Here is an 18152-nt window from a genome sequence, read left to right as displayed (position 1 = left end):
AACCTCCCCTAGCACAACTTGAGGCCACTTATTCTTGTCCTATCACTTGCTGCTTGGGAGAAGGGACTGACCCCCACCTCCCTAAAACCTCCTTTCAGGTAGTTGTAGAGAGCGATAAGGTCTCCCCTCATCCTCCTTTTCTCCAGGCTAAACAATCCCAGCTCCCTCAGCCACTCCTAAGACTTGTGCTCCAGATCCCTCACCAGCTTCGTTGCTCTTCTCTCTTGTAGTGAGGGGCCCAAAACTGAACACAGTACTCAAGGTGGGGCCTCACCAGTGCTGAGTACAGGGGGACGATCACTTCCCCCGTCCTGCTGGCCACACTATTTCTGATATAAGCCAGAATGCTGTTGGCCTCCTTGGCCACCTGGACACACTGCTGGCTCATATCCAGCCAACTATTGACCAACACTTCGAGGTCCTTTTCTGGCAGGCAGCTTTTCCAGTCACTCTTCCCCAAGCCTGTAGCGCTGCATGGGGTTGTTATGACCCAAGTGCACTTGGGTGCACTTGGCCTTGTTGAACTTCATACCATTGTCCTTGGCCCATCGATCCACCCTGTCCAGATCCCTCTGTAGAGCCTTCCTACCCTCAAGCAGATCAACACTCACGCCCAACTTGATGCTATCTACAAACTCACTGAGGGGTCACTCGATCTCCTCGTCCAGATCATTGATGAAGATATTAAAGAGAACTGGCCTCAGTACCGAGCCCTCGAGAACACCACTTGTGACTGGCCACCAACTGGATTTAACTCCATTCACAACTCTTTGGGCCCAGCCAGACAGCCAGTTTTTTACCCAGGGACACATATGCCCATCTAAGCCATGAGCAGCCAGTTTCTCCAGAATTCTGTGGGAAACGCTGTCAATGGCTTTACTAAAGTCCAGGTAAACAACATCCACAGCCTTTCCCTCATCCACTGAGCAGGTCACCTTGTCATAGAAGATCAGGTTAGTCAAGCAGGACCTGCCTTTCAAGAACCCTGCTGACTGGGCCTTATCACTTGGTTGTCCTGTATGTTCTTCATGACGGCATTCAAGATGACCTGTTCCATAACTTTCCGCAGCACCAAAGTCAGACTGACAGGCCTGTAGTTCCCTGGATCCTCCTTCCAGCCCTTCCTGTAGATGGGTATAACATTTGCTAACCTCCAGTCAACTGGGACCTCCCCGGTTAGCCAGGACTGCTGATAAATGATGGAAAGTGGTGTGGTGAGCACTTCTACCAGCTCCCTCGGTACCCTCAGGTGGAACCCATCAGGCCCCATAGACTTGTGTGCATCTAAGTGCTGTAACATGTCGCTAACCATCCCCCCTTGGATTATGGGGGTTTCATTCTGCTCCCCATCCTTGTTTTCCAGCTCAGGAAGCTTGGTACCCAGAGAACAACTGGTCTTGCTATTAAAGACTGAGGACAAGAAGGTATTAAATACCTCAGCCTTTTCTTCATCATTGGTCACTATGTTTCCCCCACCATCCAATAGAGGATGGAAATTCTCCTTAGCCCTCCTTTTGTTGTTAATATATTTATAGAAACATTTTTCATTGTCTTTTACAGCAGTAGCCAGATTAAGTTCTAGATGGGCTTTGGCCCTTCTAATTTTCTCACTGCATAGCTTCACGAAATCTTTGTAGTCTTCCTGAGCGGCCTGCCCCTTCTTCCATAGGCCATAAACCTTTCTTTTCATCAGTGTACCCTTTACAGTCTACTGGCTGTCCAGGAGTTCCTTATATATACATAAACTTGCATAATTGTTTTTTAATATCTACTTTAGTTAAATTAATACAGTTTTGCATCTTCACGCTCAGTTTAGCTTCTATAGAAGCACCAAAACCTACTAAGGTGGTGCGGGGCTGACAAATCTCCCCCATAAATAAACCAGCAGTCACAATATCTTAATTTGTAATATCTGTATCTTAATTCTTCTCCTTCCCACCCCCACTTCCTTTGCCAACTGCAAGATTTCATGACTTGAAGGAACTTCATCTTCTTTTAAAGAAAAAGAATAGCGGAAACAACAATCAATGCAATAATTATGGTACTGAAATTCCATTTTCTCTAGGAAACAAGACAAGGGAAGAATTGTAACAAAAAAAGATTCAAAGGAAACTGTCATGACGTCAAGAGTTAAAACTAAAGAGATTATCCAATTCCAGTATGGAACAGGAAAAGAGAAGTTAGGCTATTTAAAATAGGACCCAGTATCACTCCCCACTTTACTTGGTCTTTGCATTATAGAAAAAAAAAAACTATTTACTACATTATAATCTTTTGAACTTGAACACTGAACTTCCACTATATTCAAGGAACAGTTTTCCAACATAGCCAGTCTGAACCCATTCAGGTCTAGAAACCAATTGTCAAAGGGTTAATGTCTGAATTAGAACAGTTGAGCTAAAGCTAGGAAAAAAGTTCTGGTTTGGTTCTCTGGTTTTCCTACCTTCTCAACTTAAAAAAGAAAGATTTGAAAGCTATAATCAAAAGCAACACTGAAAATTCCTGCAGGTCAGTGAACCGAGACTACTGACATGGATGATGTATTTCATTTTATCCAGATTAGAAATGCTTGTTTCAGCCATATTTATACTACATACTAAATTTCCATACAAAGCAATACAATAATGATATTTGCCTCATAAGATTAAAAAAAGGCAAGTTTTCCTCCATACCCCGACTGCAAATGATACACACACACTCTTTAAAAAAAACAGGAAAAACTGTTTAAGAGGCTGGCTAGCTTCTAGAATGTACCACACCTGTATTTTTTAAAACTTTCTCCTGTCGATGAAAGTAAGATGACTTGTGGGGACAGCAAGACACCACTTTCTCCCTTCCCCCCAATTTCCACAAGGAGGATGTCTAAGAAACCACATACTTCCAAAGAATGCAAAACAGATGAGAATATGACAGGAAGAGGGGAGTTGGACAGGAGTGAAATCAAGTACAGTGTTCTAACCACTCTATTTCCTCCTTTAAATTGAAGGAAGAGGCTAGAGAAGATCTCAACAAGTTATCCAACCCAACCTTTTGCATTAATACAGTGTTCTATCTGACTAATATCAAGAAGAGTGGAGAAAGGATAGTTTTAATAGATGAGAAACGAACTGCTTACAGGCTACCTCCTGCACTCCAAGACCTCCCCTGCCTCTTACAAAGCCCATATTGCTTCTCAAGAGTTACTCCAGTTTGTGACCTGCCCACCAGAGAGCAAGCCCTCTGCAGCAGCAATCAGGCCCAGCAGGACTTCTGTATGATTTTTTTTTTTTGGAGCATCTTAACAAGTCGGGACATTCCCAGTAGACAGCTTACAAGGGCCCATCAGAAATGTTCTGTGGAAGACTCTTCCCTGAACACATGAAAGAGAATGAAGACACTTTTTCATGAAATATCCCCCGAGCCCAGCAGGCCCACGAGTAACCAGAAACTGACCATCTCCCCTCGCCCGAAGAGGCACCGCACTGTTTCAGTCAGACCCCCCGGACACCCACCACAACCCGCAAGGAAACAAACCCGCCTGACAGAAGCCGCCTCCCGGACCCGCGGTACCTCCGCAGCCCGCGGCCGCCCTCCCCGGCCTGTCACCTCGCCGCTCACCAGCCCCTCCCGCCCCGCTTTGGGCCGAGAAATGCCAAGGGCCGCCCCAGCCCACCTATAAGCGCCTCCCAAGGCCGCTTCCACGGCCGCCAGCAGTGCCTCCGCCCCCCGCACCCCGAACGGGCTCTGCGGCCCCTCTCTCCCTCAGCGCCGGGCGGGGCGGGGCTGGTCTTCGCGCGACGGCGCCTGCCAGAGCCGCGTGCCGCCGGGCGTTTAACGGTCGCGCCGTCAACGAGCGGGGCTTGTGGCGACCTGGGCGTCCCTCAGCGGGGCTGCCCGGCTGCTTCTCTTCCCGCCGCCTTTTAGGGAGGGGGGTACTGACCTGCCCCTTCGGGGTGCCCTACGAGGCGTGGCGGGTTTGTGCCGGCCCTGCCGAGGCGGGGGGAGGGTGGGGGGGTGGAAAAGGCAAGGTGAGGTGCTACTGCCAGCTCCCTCTCGTGTCAGCACTGAGAGAGGCTGGAAATAAAAGGTGGGGTCGTTTGTAAAGTAAGCTTTAGCTGATTCTTTTTCCCTTCGCCTTTCAAGTTTTGCCATTTCAGGTCGCTGAGTGCTTTGTGGTTATGGGGTTTTTTTGTTGGGTTTTTGGTTTGGTTTTGTTTTGGTTTTTTTTGCTAAGGGTATTTTTCATGTGTTTTTTTTATTTATTTTTTTTTAATAAAGTGTATGTTACGTTATCGCAGCTAGTGCACCACCAGCGTGAATACAGCAGGAAACCCAGGGTCTATGTGAGGGGAGGGTGGTACGGCTTGTGCTCTTACTCTGAGGCCTGTACTGTGGGTACTTTCTGATCTCAATCACTATAATGCCCATAAAATGCGCAATTTAGGAGTCACCTTGCATCTGGGTGATTTAATGGCTGAACAGAAAGCACTTCTCCACGCACTCTTCCTCCCTACCATTGTTGGTAGTTAATGAGATTTCCCCCCTCTTTTGAAAATTAAGTCTGTTTATCCTTAGAACTACTGCATCCCATAGAGTGTAGTCATGTCTCGTCAACGCCTTACAGTGGAAATTAGGAGAAAGTAAGTGACTTTTGAACACAGCTGTGAGGTCTCCACAACTAGACTCATCCAGAAAGAAAACGCAAATCCGCAGGCCTGGGAAAGGCGTCAAGTGTGGTTTGTGAACCAGAAAACAGCCCTTGCCAACCTGCCCAATTGCACCAACCAGTTACACAAGTATGATGGACCAGAGAATGGCCACTGGCTTTTCATTTATATAAGTGATGGCATCCTGCATGTTTTGGAAATCTAAATGTATTTTTTCTAAAAACATGTAATCAGCAATAACAATGGATACGCCCTGCTAGCTCCCAAAGGGGCAGACTAAAATTCCCTGATGTTAATTTGCTAGATTCCGCCTTACTTACTATAGTACATAACGTTAATGAAAAGTCCTTTAATTTTTTTGTTAAATTTTGGGGAGGTTTTTTGGGGGTTTTTTGGTTTTTTTTTTTGTTTTTTGGGTTTTTTTTTAATATTTCATAGCAGCTATTAACTCTGACTCCAGAGGTTCAGAATAGGTGGGTAACATCAAGTATGTAACTTATTTATATAAATAGCAAGTACTTAAATAATAGGTATTTAATTATTAATATCCAATGTTAAGATTTACAATCCTGGTTTGTTCCACCTAAAGACTTTTTTGTTCCACCAGGCGTTGTTGTTCTTCTTTGCTGCAATCTCTGAATGTTATTTTTGTTGTCACGGATGCAGAGTAGAATACCGTGCCTGAAGTAGAGGTTAATATATAGATGTCACGCTCCTATAGCCTTCTCTCAGAACACATCATCTTCCAGTTAGTTTCCTGTATTGATGGTGCATGGTGCACCATCACATTTCTTTATGCAGACACAGATGCAGTGTATCTGCGTACCCACTAACCCACTTGCTGCCATTTAAAGTCTGGTTTGAAGTAATTTCTCCCAAGTGAATTAGTTTATGCTCAGACATATCATGCTTCTTCTGACCCGTCATCTATTCTTGGAAGATTATCATGTAGAACAGTTACTCCCTTATTCATGTCAACCATTTCCCTTAGCTAAATCAGCACTAATTATCAATTATTAATACGTAAGTGCACATAAATATTAAATGCCCGCTGTTACTCCATAACAGTTACTGACAGGAAAGTCAATGGGGCACCCAAGATAAAAGTATGTTTTTTCATGGGGCTGTTGTGGTTTTTGAAAGAAGCATGCCAGGTGCTGCAAACCAGGTTTGCACAAGATCAACACCACCCTTCTTGTGGTTGACATACCGAAATGATACCACGTAGAGTGATGTAGAACTACATATCCTTCCAGTATTTTTGCACATTTAAATATGTTAAGGATGAATTAAACAGTAAAAAACTTCACTTGTATATTTCATAGGAGCTGTAAACTGGGCAGCTGCTTTTAATATATAAGGGAAGAAGAAGAGGCAGGAGCACAAATAGGGCAAGAGGAAAGAAATGGAGCGTGCCAGATAGATATTTTGAATGCTTGTTGCTCCTGGGCCTGCTGGGAAGATGGGAATATTAGGGCTGGTAATGGCTGGTTTTTGAGGCACTGACTGTCCCAGCAGGAATAGTTATCGCCTCACACGCTGCCCCCCATGAGTTGGCAATACCACCAGCAGCAGTGAGGCCAGATTTCCAACCGTCTGGCGTAGGCAGAGGGAGCACTGGACTGAAGCCATTTCGCAGATCCCAGCAACCTGCTGCCTTAAGCAACTTTGCCTGTGCCTACAGAGAATCCTGCTTCCAATTGTGGGAAATGAAAACATAAGCTAACATTTTTTCTGCCTTATCAATTGTCTCCCAGTTTGCCTGCTGCTGGTTATTACCCTACTGGAAATTTCTCCCTCATTTGGTATTGTTTATATTCTTACATTACATGATGATAATCTAGTCTTCTCTCAAATATGTGATATATACACAATAATTAATTGAAAGAGCTAAGGACAGAGAGATTTATTATATATAGCAAAATATAAATACTACAGGTTTTATTGCTGTGTAAACAAAATGCATATAAGTAGAAAAAACCCACCCCAAAACCAACGGGCTTTTTCTAATTGGCGAACTAATCAGAGAGATTATTTCCTTTTTTTTTTACCGTATTGCTTGTGCTCCTGAAGGCTATGGATTGCAGAAACTTACTCCCTTTACTTGATATGGTTCAGGAAAGCATAAAACATTTATGGAAGACAATATCAATATTGCACGTGTAAAAATGAGCAATTGCACATCTAAATGAGCGTGTAATTGTAATTGCACATGACTGTAGTTTTGTAATGGATGGCACTTGATAGCAAAGTAATGGCTTTGTGCTGAAATGAAAGGACTCTTGGGTCAGCCTGGGGGCAGACTTGTGGTTGCAAGTTTAAAAAGCCATTTTCAGTGTAATTTGTCATTCAGTTTTGCAGCCAAATGTAATCAGCCTATTTGTGTATGTAATTGTGATTTATTTATCAGTACTTTAGGGGGAGACTTTTTCTAAAGCCACTTTCAAAGGAATTTCATCACAAAGCAAAAAGCATCATTTCCAGTGTTACATGCTTTATTAGTCAATAGAACAAACACTGAGAGACAAGGATGTACATGTAAATGTTTATGTGTGCACACAGAATATTTTCATTGCACGTTTGTGAAGTGGCTACTTCAGGTAACCTAGTGACTTGTCCTGTGTTGGCAGCGCAGGGAAAGAATGCAAAAGCTTTTTTACCCCCTGCCTGGTCCTGAAGTTGAACTATTTACTATATTGATGCTGTTCTTTCAATAGAGTTGAGAATTCAGAAAATTAATCATGGGTATTAATCTTGTTCTTTTTGACTAGAGAAACTGTTGAATTAAAAGTGGGAAGATTTTGCTGTATTTAGTGCTTGCCAAGTGTAACTAAAAAGAGGTTTGAATGTTTATGATCACCATGTAATACTATGTACATTAATATACGCAGATATCTTTTCTTCACATGCAAAACTTTCACTTCTGTCAACTGTCAAGTTTCTGTTAGGAGAAGGATTTTGTATTTTTCTTTAAAATTAATTTTCTGGGATCATTAATTATAACAGATTCTCATCGTTTTTCTTCCAAAATTTTAATTTCTGTGGATGTGGAGAAAAAGCTTGACGGCAAGGATCAAAAGCACCATACAAGTAACAAAAAATCCCTGAATAGCAAATAAAATGAATGCTACAAATAAATATATAAAATAAATATCAAAATTAAGCATTCATTATTTGGGGGGAGGAGTGCCTTGCTCATCTCTCATCCCTGAGAGATGGCAGTACTGAATTGCAGAGGTTAATTACCGCAGCTAAACTGAACAGGGCATTCAGGATGCGTGAACTGAATATTCTCAATAACTGCAGACATCAAACAAGAAAATTTCAACTGACGTTATTTTGTATGCTCTGAAAAACCACCTGCACGTCCTTCTTCTCGAAGGGGATTTCAGAAGTTACTGGCAGGAGGATGGAAAGGCAGAAACGCCCATGGAACCTGTAGGCTCTGTTATGTCACTGGCATTTTGCCCCGGTAGCAAGGTCTGCTCTTACTGCCCGGACCAGCTTCTCAGAAGTTTGGGTTGTCCTTTTGGGTTTTGGTAGGCTAAACTGTGCCTCTGTTGAAGGAACTAGCACGTGGAGGGCACATCTCACATGCAGAGCTTTATTTTGCTGTGATTGTGTTGGATAGTGGAAGAAGATGCCATGGGGCAGTTGATCCCTACAGAAGGAAAACTGCTAGACTGCAGCTAACAGCGTGATAAACTAACTTTGTATATGAAGGAGGATGTCACAGAGTATCAAGATCTCTGCTGTTTGCTTATTTTTTTGTATTACCAAAAGCATAAGAAAAAGAAGGTAAGAAAGGGTTGTGGTCCTACATGAATCAATCAATAAAAATTCATCCACATCTGTCATTATCCAGAACAACAAAGTTTTATAATCTAGGTATACATACACTTAGTAATAGCCAGATTTAAAAAAAAAAAAAAATATATATATACAGGAAAAGAGACTCACACAGTTAATAGTTGATAATAATATCCCAGAAGCATTCAATTTGCTTCGGGAGAACAGAATTTTGAAATCATGGCTTAATGAATTTAGTGCAAGTTTTGCATTTTTTTCTGAGTTTGGGCCAGAATATCACCTGCTATTTGTATAGATTACTCTGAATTCTTACATCTGATATATCTATCATAGCTGAATTAAAAGGCCTAAAAATCCTATGTTCTGGAATTAGTCTCTGAACCTGAAAAGAAACTTCAAGAGAAGTCAACCCATGCTCCAATAGAATGCAGAATTTTGCTTTCCAGTATTTCAGTCATGGGGATTGGATTTAGTTCTTATGCTGACTGAGGTGGTTGTCATAGTTTTTAATACCAGAAGTACATATAGTGTCTTATGACTAAGACATTGCTACCTTTGGATTCAGATGAAATAAAACATGACTCAGTAAGTGCCACCAAAACCTGTACTGATAAATAAGGATACAGTAAAAATGGGATAGAGGAGTCATGACCAAGAGCATAACAGGAAAAAAAAAGACCAAAGCTTGGAATGTGACACAAGGAAACACGTATTAGCTCTGCAAAAGAGTAGTGATTATAAAAATTACACACATTAAAACTATGCATTCATGCTTCTCTGGATTGAGATAATCTGTTTATGTCACAGCTGCGGGGAAAAATGGTTATCAAAATTGTTGACAATTTTAGTTTACATGCCAAATAGCAAATATGATTGCAAGATAATAAAACTGTTATGTGTTCAGATATATGTACATACATATGAGGGTAAGAATGACCTAAGTGAAAATTAGCGATCCTTTGCAAATTAATCCGTTGCCATGCACCCTGGGAAATCAGATTTGCTTTGTCACCTTGAAATATATTACTTTGAAATTAATAAATGTGAATTACCACGTTAGAATGCAATAATTCTGACCACCTTCAGCTTTTTCTAGATGTAAGGTATAGCTGATTTCTAAGGAATCAGAATAAAGTTTCTTACTTGTGTTATCATTTAAATTTTAATTTATTTACAGGAGAAAGAGATTAATATTTCCATAGCTTTTAAGTTGATATCTGTCTTGAGCCAGTTCACTGTTCTTCTAGGTGATAGCGTATATCTAATAGCTTGTAATGATGAAGTACCAAGACAGCAGTCAGTATAACTTCAGCGCATATTGATGTTTCTTCATTATATACTGCGTTGTCTCCATTTTGGTGTTCTTCTGTGTGTATGTGTATCAGGGTTTTAAAAGCTTACAGCAAATGTGCTTTCCAGTCCTTTCTGTCTTTGCACCCGTATGTATACTGCAGGGCAGATAATGCTTCATGTGTCATCCAGCAGACATTATAACTGTGGAAAAGGACAGGGAAAACTACTGCAGCTTCTTAGCAGTACACACTCCCCATTTTCCCTGGAAGCGGGACAAGGAAGAGGCAGGGGATGAACCATAGTCTTGTCCTAAAACAGAGTCTGGAGCATGCACCCACCTACAGCGTAGAGGTCAGCGGGCTGCTGTGTGTGCTGGTGAAGACAGTGAAAGAACATCATTCTCTGCTTCGCTGTGTGGAACTGCGATCTCTTGCCATGCAAACTAGCACGAGAGAACCAACACGCTGCATTGACGTGATCTGAGAAATAGCAGTTAAGAGCAACAGAGAAGTCTAGCACTGGAAGTTTAGTCTACTCACTTAGTGGCTGCCTTTTCTCTGCCAGAAATAGCAGTCTGATGGAGTTAGTGAAATAACTCCTGCCGGAGCAGGGACTCTGTGCAATAGAAACTAATTGCCAGAAGCAGGAATGCTCTGGCAAGTGAAGACTTGCACTGGGGTGCACCAAGGCGGAGTTAATCCACTGTGGGGCTTGGCTTGGCTTTGCTTCCTGGAGATTACCCTGCTAACAGAAGCCAGAAACTGTACAGTTTATGCTCCAGTACACTCCCGGTTTACTTACTGTCAGTTATCTAAGCTTGCCACTTCATTGTAGCAATGGCCCCATCAAATTTCAGCTGTTTACGTAACTTGGGACAGCAGGTTCTTCTGGCCAAGAAGATTGTTTTTCTCACCCAGATGCTCTGGATCTTATGCTGTAATTTACTGTGTGCCTCTTAAACACTGGCAAAAGTAGGGGGAAAGCAAAGGTCACCAAACAGCAAATGACAAAAAAGAACAAGAGCAGGCCAGGAACAAAAGAATTGTTGCTGACATTAACCAAACATAGTTTAAAAAAAAACAACACACAAGACCAAAAATAGTGCCTAGAAACCTTATTCTGGAACTGAAGCCATACAGTCACCACAGGAACCAAAATTAATTTGATTTTTCTAATATGCAAGAGTCTCTTGTTTAGCATATGAATTGGAAAATAAATTTGCTGCCTGCAAATAAACAGATGAACTCTTTGACATTGAGAATAAGCACCAAATGTGGCCCCCTAACTGGCAAAAACAACTAAAGGATTTTTGATTCATCTTACTAAATATAAAAAGGAAACATCAAAAAATATTAGAACAAGTTCTTATTTCTATGTAGGAAATACTGTTTGTTAATCAGTCTCTGAGCATATGCTTACAGAGGCACTTGGCCTTACAAGGTAGTTAACAGGTATTCCTTTATTTTCATTTATAAATCTTATTTTCTAGGGCTTTAAAGGTATTAGAGTAATAATATGCCTTGGTCTGGGACAAATTTATACCAGTACATCGTATCTCTCTATTTTATATTATTCTACCACAGCTTATATTACAAGTTTTTTGAAAAATGTTTTGGGAAAAATATTTTTGCAAAGAGCTTTAATCTAGATTTAATGTTTATCATACAAGTGTAGTGAAAGAAATTTGCAAAAAGAAAGTCTCTGTTTATATAAGAGGTAGCAAAAAAATGACATTTCTCCTCAAAGATTGGAAATATAAAAAAAAGATTTTTAGGCGAGTATTTCAGTTTTCATGCTGTCTTTTAACTGCCACTGCCAATTAAAACCAAGGTTTATAAGAAACCTGAACTTTTCTGGGATAGTCTTTTTAATAACATATTAACCGCAGCTTAATCAACAAATACAAACTGTTTTCACATTTATTTCGTTTTTAATCCAAAGTTTTTAATTAAGCACAAAAGCATTTAGGAAGTTGAGAATTTGAAGGAGGTCTCCCCAGCCGTTCTTCCCAGAAGTCTCTTACGCGGCTATCGGTGTCAATGAGAAATCATCCCGTGAGCTGCTGGGACCCTCTCACTCCCCCCTGCCCCCCTCCAGCCAGGGGTAGATACACGTATTTTGAAAGATAAACCCAGCTGTCGGTGTCCCATTCTGAACATTAAGCTGCCCTGGGTCAGGAATTTGTTGTTCGGTCTGATCTTACTACTGGAAAGCGACTTCCAAGGACTCCAGTGGTATCAGTCGCTCTTATCAGCAATACCTTTTCTTGCAGGATAAGTAAATCCTAACTTTTCATGTCCTGGATGCAAGCAAAGTTAGCAATATGGCCATTGTTGAAACTATGTTACAGGTAGTTGTACTAAACAGAAAATGTTATGTCACTCTAGTCAGAGTATCAAAGAGGAAGAAATGGATATATTCATTAAAATATATATTCCCTATCAATTTAGAAAATATTGTAGACTTAGAAGAATGACAGAGATTCCATAAATAATAACGAAATAGGAAACTTAGGTCTCAGTCAGCTCGCATAAATATCTCATTAAATCAGCTCACACCAAGGCTTTCCTTCAAGCCAAGATTAGGATCTGCTGCTATTTGAAAATTCCGTTCAAGCTTTCTCGCTCAGCCAGCCTGTGCTTACAAGTGTGCAACTAAAAGCAGATAATCCTAGTAGGGAAGTAAATTAAATTTCACAAATATAAACATTTAAATTGTAAATCGTATCATTTTCTTCTTCCTCTGCCTGCTCTCAGAAATCAAATCAGTATTAGCAACAGTCCAATACACTTAATGCTGTATTAAAAATACATGAGCTGGTTTGGGCATAACAAGATTATAAATTGTGCTATGATAATATCGTCTTTTGTGTCCGTGCTAGAAGTTCTTGCTCCGGTCGCTGTGCTAACGGCCGGCTACTGTTACAGCCGGGCTACTTCTCTGCTGTGGAGAAGGGCAGTCTCACGGCCGACAGAGCGCCACGCGGTCTGTGCGTGACAGCAGCGCTGCTTTTCCCACGCGCAGTGAAGCGTGACATTGAGGTCTCCACGCTCTTGACTTGCTCTGTCTTCCGAATGCTAAAGGCACAGGAAAATTCAATAGCTTGTTTGACAAAGCCTGAATGAGAGGAGCCTCTGTAATTCATCAGGTAGGGAACTATGGAAAGCTTCCACTTAATGTCTCCCAAAATGAGATATATCCCAAGCTTTTCTAAAGAAAAAAAAAAGTATTTTATTATTTTCCAAGCCATTTGCACTAAATCTTTGTTTTAAACTAAACTGAAAGAGAAGGACTGCAGAGTGGTTTTGTTCTGGTTTAATGACATTGGTTTAAAATCACTATATTTAATACATTATGGTTTCTGCATTTTACCTTAAAACAAAGATGAAGAAAAAAGGTTTATTCTCACTCATTTTTACTTTGTAATGCGGAAAAAGCATTCTTGTTAAGCTTCCTGCCATAGATGTGATACCAGAACTGTGCCGTTTCCACAAAGTAAATTACAGTATGTTTGTACAACTGAGGTTTTATTATCAATAATAGTTGCTATGCTGTGTTTTCCAAATTTGGAAAGAAAAACTCATTTGTGAGGTTGTGTCTTCTTTTCACTGTTAGCCATCACAAAAGGTGTTAACTTGCTGCAAGCCTACCAGTCAATGAAGTCTACTGCGTATCACCTCTGATACTGGTGACAGGGCGTTTTAAACAAAACTGGAAGTATTTTCAATAGAAATGCAGATTCTCACACTTTTTCAGGAAACCCACAGCATCTGTTCTGTTCAGCAATATGTAAATGAGACCACTGTAATGTTTTTCTAATCAGAATAAAATAAATGAATTTGGGGACAGTTCTCGTGCTAGCACTGCATGAGACAGCAGGTACACAGTGATGCCAGCAGCGATGTTTCATCAGCTTTCTCAGGGCTAGCGAAGAGGGCTGACAGCACACAAACTTAGAAAAATACATAACAATGATGATAAACTTTTTTTTTTTTTTGTGAGCCAGATCTTCGGAGGAAAATCTAAGCTATTTCGTAGCAGGCTCTGATTTTATTTTTGTTTTGTTTTGTACTGTGCATGCATTTTTAACAATTTTGCTTAGCTCCATTAGTTTCCTAGCGTCCAGTTTAGACAATCTAAATATAACATTAAATAACAACACCTTTATAAGTGACATTTACTCATTTATAATCTAAATTATGCAAAAATTAAAATTGCCCTTGTAGTTTTTGTTTCTTAGTTGTTTTGGCTCTTGGGGGGGTGGATTTCACACTAAAGCTTACATTGGCTCCCTCTTTTCCTGGGACATGCTGGATGTCCCTGGGTGCTGTCAAGCTCAGGGCGTTCCTGCCAGGAACTCCAAGGTCCCTTGGTCACATAGGACAGTGTTGATGGAGGCAACTTGAGGGGATCACAAGTGCGCTTTTCATCTGAGAGGGGACTGTCTTGCTTCTACAGGTCTTCCAGCTCCCATTACCTGATACAGCATAGACTGATGCAGACAGTGACAACGTCAGCGTAAGCCCAGAAGACCAGCTTGTAGCCCAGGTTATCTCCGTTCTCACCCTGTTGCTGTGAAGTCAGATGGAAAATGATCAGGAGTACTAAAAGCATCTTCTCAGGGATGCTGCAATCCTTTGTGGACTAGGTATTATGCCAAAAGGCTTACCACACACACAAAAAAGTAGCAATCTGTATATAAAGGTTGGTTTAAAGAGAATTTAACGTTGTTAAGAAATTATTAGGTGTTTCTTCCTCATTTTCCATGGTGTGATTTCCTCTCTTCTTTCCTTGATTCCGACTCCCGCAGATTGTGTTTTCTGCATCTGTTCTGTATCACTGTCCCCCTCTAGGCTGCTTCTCCATCCTGACTCCTTGTTACGTTTTTTTTCTTCCTTCACGTTGCCCAATGCCAACAAAGTGGTCCGCGGTACTGGAGGAGAGAGTCCTTCTCTTCTTTCAGGTACAGAAGGAGGAGGAGTTATGGACAAGCCACGTGTTATTTCCTGCACCTCCAGAATGAAAGTACCAACTCGACCAGTTCAGAGGAAGCAAAAAACCAGTATAAGAGAGATGTTCTGAGATTTTTAGCTACTTCTAACAAACGTCTACTGAGCACACACAGGTGAAATTTTTCCGAGTCTTGTAACTCAGCCATATTTCAGCTCGCTTTCGCAGGAGAGTTGAAAACGTGCCTGACATAATGCCAACTGATCCTGCCAAACCGCTCCAAAGCATGCAGCAGGGATGGCTGGAATTTTCTGGCTGTGTGGTTTTATTTAAGCATAAACAAATAAACAATTTTTTCCCCCTGCTCTCATTCCTGGAAAAACACTACTATTTAAACTGAGTCTGCACAGAAAATATACCAGAGACAGACACCTGGGATGGGAAGTTTTGATCTAAAAGATTAATATTTGACATTATAGGCATGAAAATAGAAATAAGAGACAATTAAAGCTCTGAGAATGGAAATGTTATGCAAGTTAAATATTTTTTTAAAGCACACTTTCTAGTTCATTGACCTTTCCAGCAAAATAACAATAGTGTGCCTTTATGCTAACAGGAATGTAAAGTGCTGTTTTCTTACTCCTAAATAAGAACGGTACAGAAACTATAAATAGCACGGTAGGCTCTTTCAGCCCTCTTCAGCACTGATTAGAACTAGCTGAGTAATTTTTGATGGAAAAAAAAAGAAATAATAATCAGAGAATGCCAGTTTGTCAAACTCGGATTTCTGAAGAGAAGGCTCGCAGGGTGACTGCATTCTCAGTGACACACGGCCAGAGAACGCCTGTGAAAACCTGCGCGTCCCTCGATGGCCCACCTGCTGGCTGCGTGGGGTTCAGCTCGGGGTGCAGAGCTTCTCGGGAGGTGTGTTACACCTTTCAAATGGATGCTCAGTAGAAATCCCGTACTAAATGACTCGTTTCTTCAAGGTGCTTTAGGTTTTATCTCTCTGAAATGGTTCAAAATTACGTTCAGTATGTTGTAAAGGCACCCCTTAAACGGACAAGAATTCAAAGGATTTCAAAAGTTTAACTTGAGAAACTAATCACGTTACAAAAATGAAGAGGACCCAAAATACTCCGATAACACTACATAAGCAAAATTTTGAAGGCAAATAATATAGAAATCAACTTTACCTATTTCTTATCTAGGCAACTATGCTATTTTTTTTAACAAATGGAAAGTATGACAAGAAAGATGTATTATGCGTGGATAAGAGACTTCATTAAATAACAGTGAAATTTTAAAGATGTTCTTTTGGAAATACTAGAAATTCAGTCTGATCTTTCTGTGAAAATAATATGCTGTAAGTCATTTGGCCTGGACCCATAAGTCTGCTAGCAACTTCTTTCTCACGCAGTTTAACGTGAATCAGCCTTGAAATTTCATCAGCCACATCATTTTCCCTCGGAAATATTGCAAGAAAAATAAGCGGCATGTCCCCAGAGGTGTTTTTCTAACCTCAGTCTCTTTGTCCCTCCCACAATTTTTTTTTTTTTTTTTTTAAACACTAAGCAACACATTTGAATTTAAGCAAGCTGGAACTATAACCACATCATTACAAATTGATAAAAAGCTATGCAAAAGAGCTAGTATTAAATACACTTTGAAATAAGTTGTTGTTTCTCCATTACAAGCTATGTTATTATTGGACAAAACCATAATATGCAACTGTCCCATTCGTCTCATCCAGTTTTATCTTTCAGCCATTATTTATAATGTGTTCTTAAACCCATTTGATAATCATTTTACTAAGTCATTATCAACGACATACAACTTGTCATCTGGATCAGCAATTTCCAATCCACACTCTGTGCTGTTACTTTTGTTCACAAGATTTAGCTGAACACGCTTCTCGCTAATAACCTGTTAGAAAGGAACCATAAAAGCAGCTGTACAGATCCAGATCCAAAATCCATTTAGCCCGATGTCCTTGCCCCCCACTCCACCCCCCCACCCAAAAGCAGCGAAGAGGGAATGCCCACAGATGAATTTAAAAGCAGAGTGATAGAGGGATACCTCCCTGGTCGACCTCTCCAGATTCCAGTGAAGTATAACATGATGAGTTGCTAGATAATCGGGCTAACAAGTAGTTTTATTGTTCTAAAATAAAAGCCCTTTTGTGGTTAAAGCTGTAGGAAACTGAGCCTAGATATTCTTTTCTTGTTGGCTCAAATAACCATAACAAAATCTTGCAAATAACTTAAATCGGATTAAGTTTCCCTCTCCCCTCTCTCCTTCATGACCTCCAGCCTTTTGTTCCTTCACCTTCATGCAACCTGCTGCGCATCGACTGTACCAATAAAAATCACTGAAAGAAATCTGAATTAAGGAGGCACTTTTAAAGTTATTTTCAAGCATGCTTCCCCCCCGTCCCGTGATGGGTGTACAGTGCAGTCGCTGATGCTTCTCCGGGAGTACGGCTCTGCTGCCGAGCCGCGGTACAGGGATGGACACAACTGGAAGGGTGAGGAATGGAGACAATTTAGCCTGATATGGCTACTGAGCGTATTTTGAGTATAATGAGAGTCCACCTCTTGAACATGACACGTTATACTACATGTTATTAGAACTTTCTATTGCAAGTAGTTAAGCAACACCCATTTCTCCAACACTGACGTATTTCTTCATAACAAGTTTTTTTGAAAGGGAAAGCTGAGTCCCTGGCATTGTAAATCTGAGTCACACATAAGAAAAACAAGTAAGAAAACAGGATGGGTTAACTTAATTCAACCATTCAGCTTGCCCTCAGTTCTACCAGCTTGAAGTAGATGAAGTAAACAGCACGCTAACTTTATAAAAATATTAAATATTTCCAAATTGCTGGCATGTATTTGCCACGTCCTCCTAGTCTGATAATCACTATCTTTGAATAGTTTTACTGATATGTTTCTCAAGCTTGCTTGGAAGAACATTTCACAGATTATTTTTTTTTAGAGAGCATATTGCATTCAGTGCATAATTTTTGCCATCAGAAAAGGCAGTTAGATTGATCTAACGTGACAAATCATCTTTGCTACTACTCACCTATTTATTATTCAAGTCCTTATTGTTAGTTACAGGGATTTTCTAACGCTTGATATTAAGCTGCTGCCCCGGCTTTCCCTCTGTTTGCGAAGCCGTACACAGTTTGAAAGACTAGGAAAAAGCAAATATTGCTCATCATCCCTCTCGCAGCAATAACCACTAATGACTCCACGGTTGCTTCAGCATCTCCTCTAAGCACTTCACAGTGAATTTCTTATCAGGCCAATTGAAACCTCCAGCTTCTTTCAACATGCTACTCCTGACAAAGATCTCTCGAAAAATCTAATTTTCAAAACCACTACCCTCTAGTCTTTATTTTTAAAAGACAACATATCAAGATGTATGATGCGTACAAGCAAGACCCAG

This window comes from Rissa tridactyla, chromosome 2 (assembly GCF_028500815.1).
Source record: "Rissa tridactyla isolate bRisTri1 chromosome 2, bRisTri1.patW.cur.20221130, whole genome shotgun sequence".
Classification (NCBI taxonomy): Eukaryota; Metazoa; Chordata; class Aves; order Charadriiformes; family Laridae; genus Rissa; species Rissa tridactyla.
The sequence above is the reverse complement of the archived record's forward strand: the minus strand, read 5'-3'. Positions refer to the sequence as shown.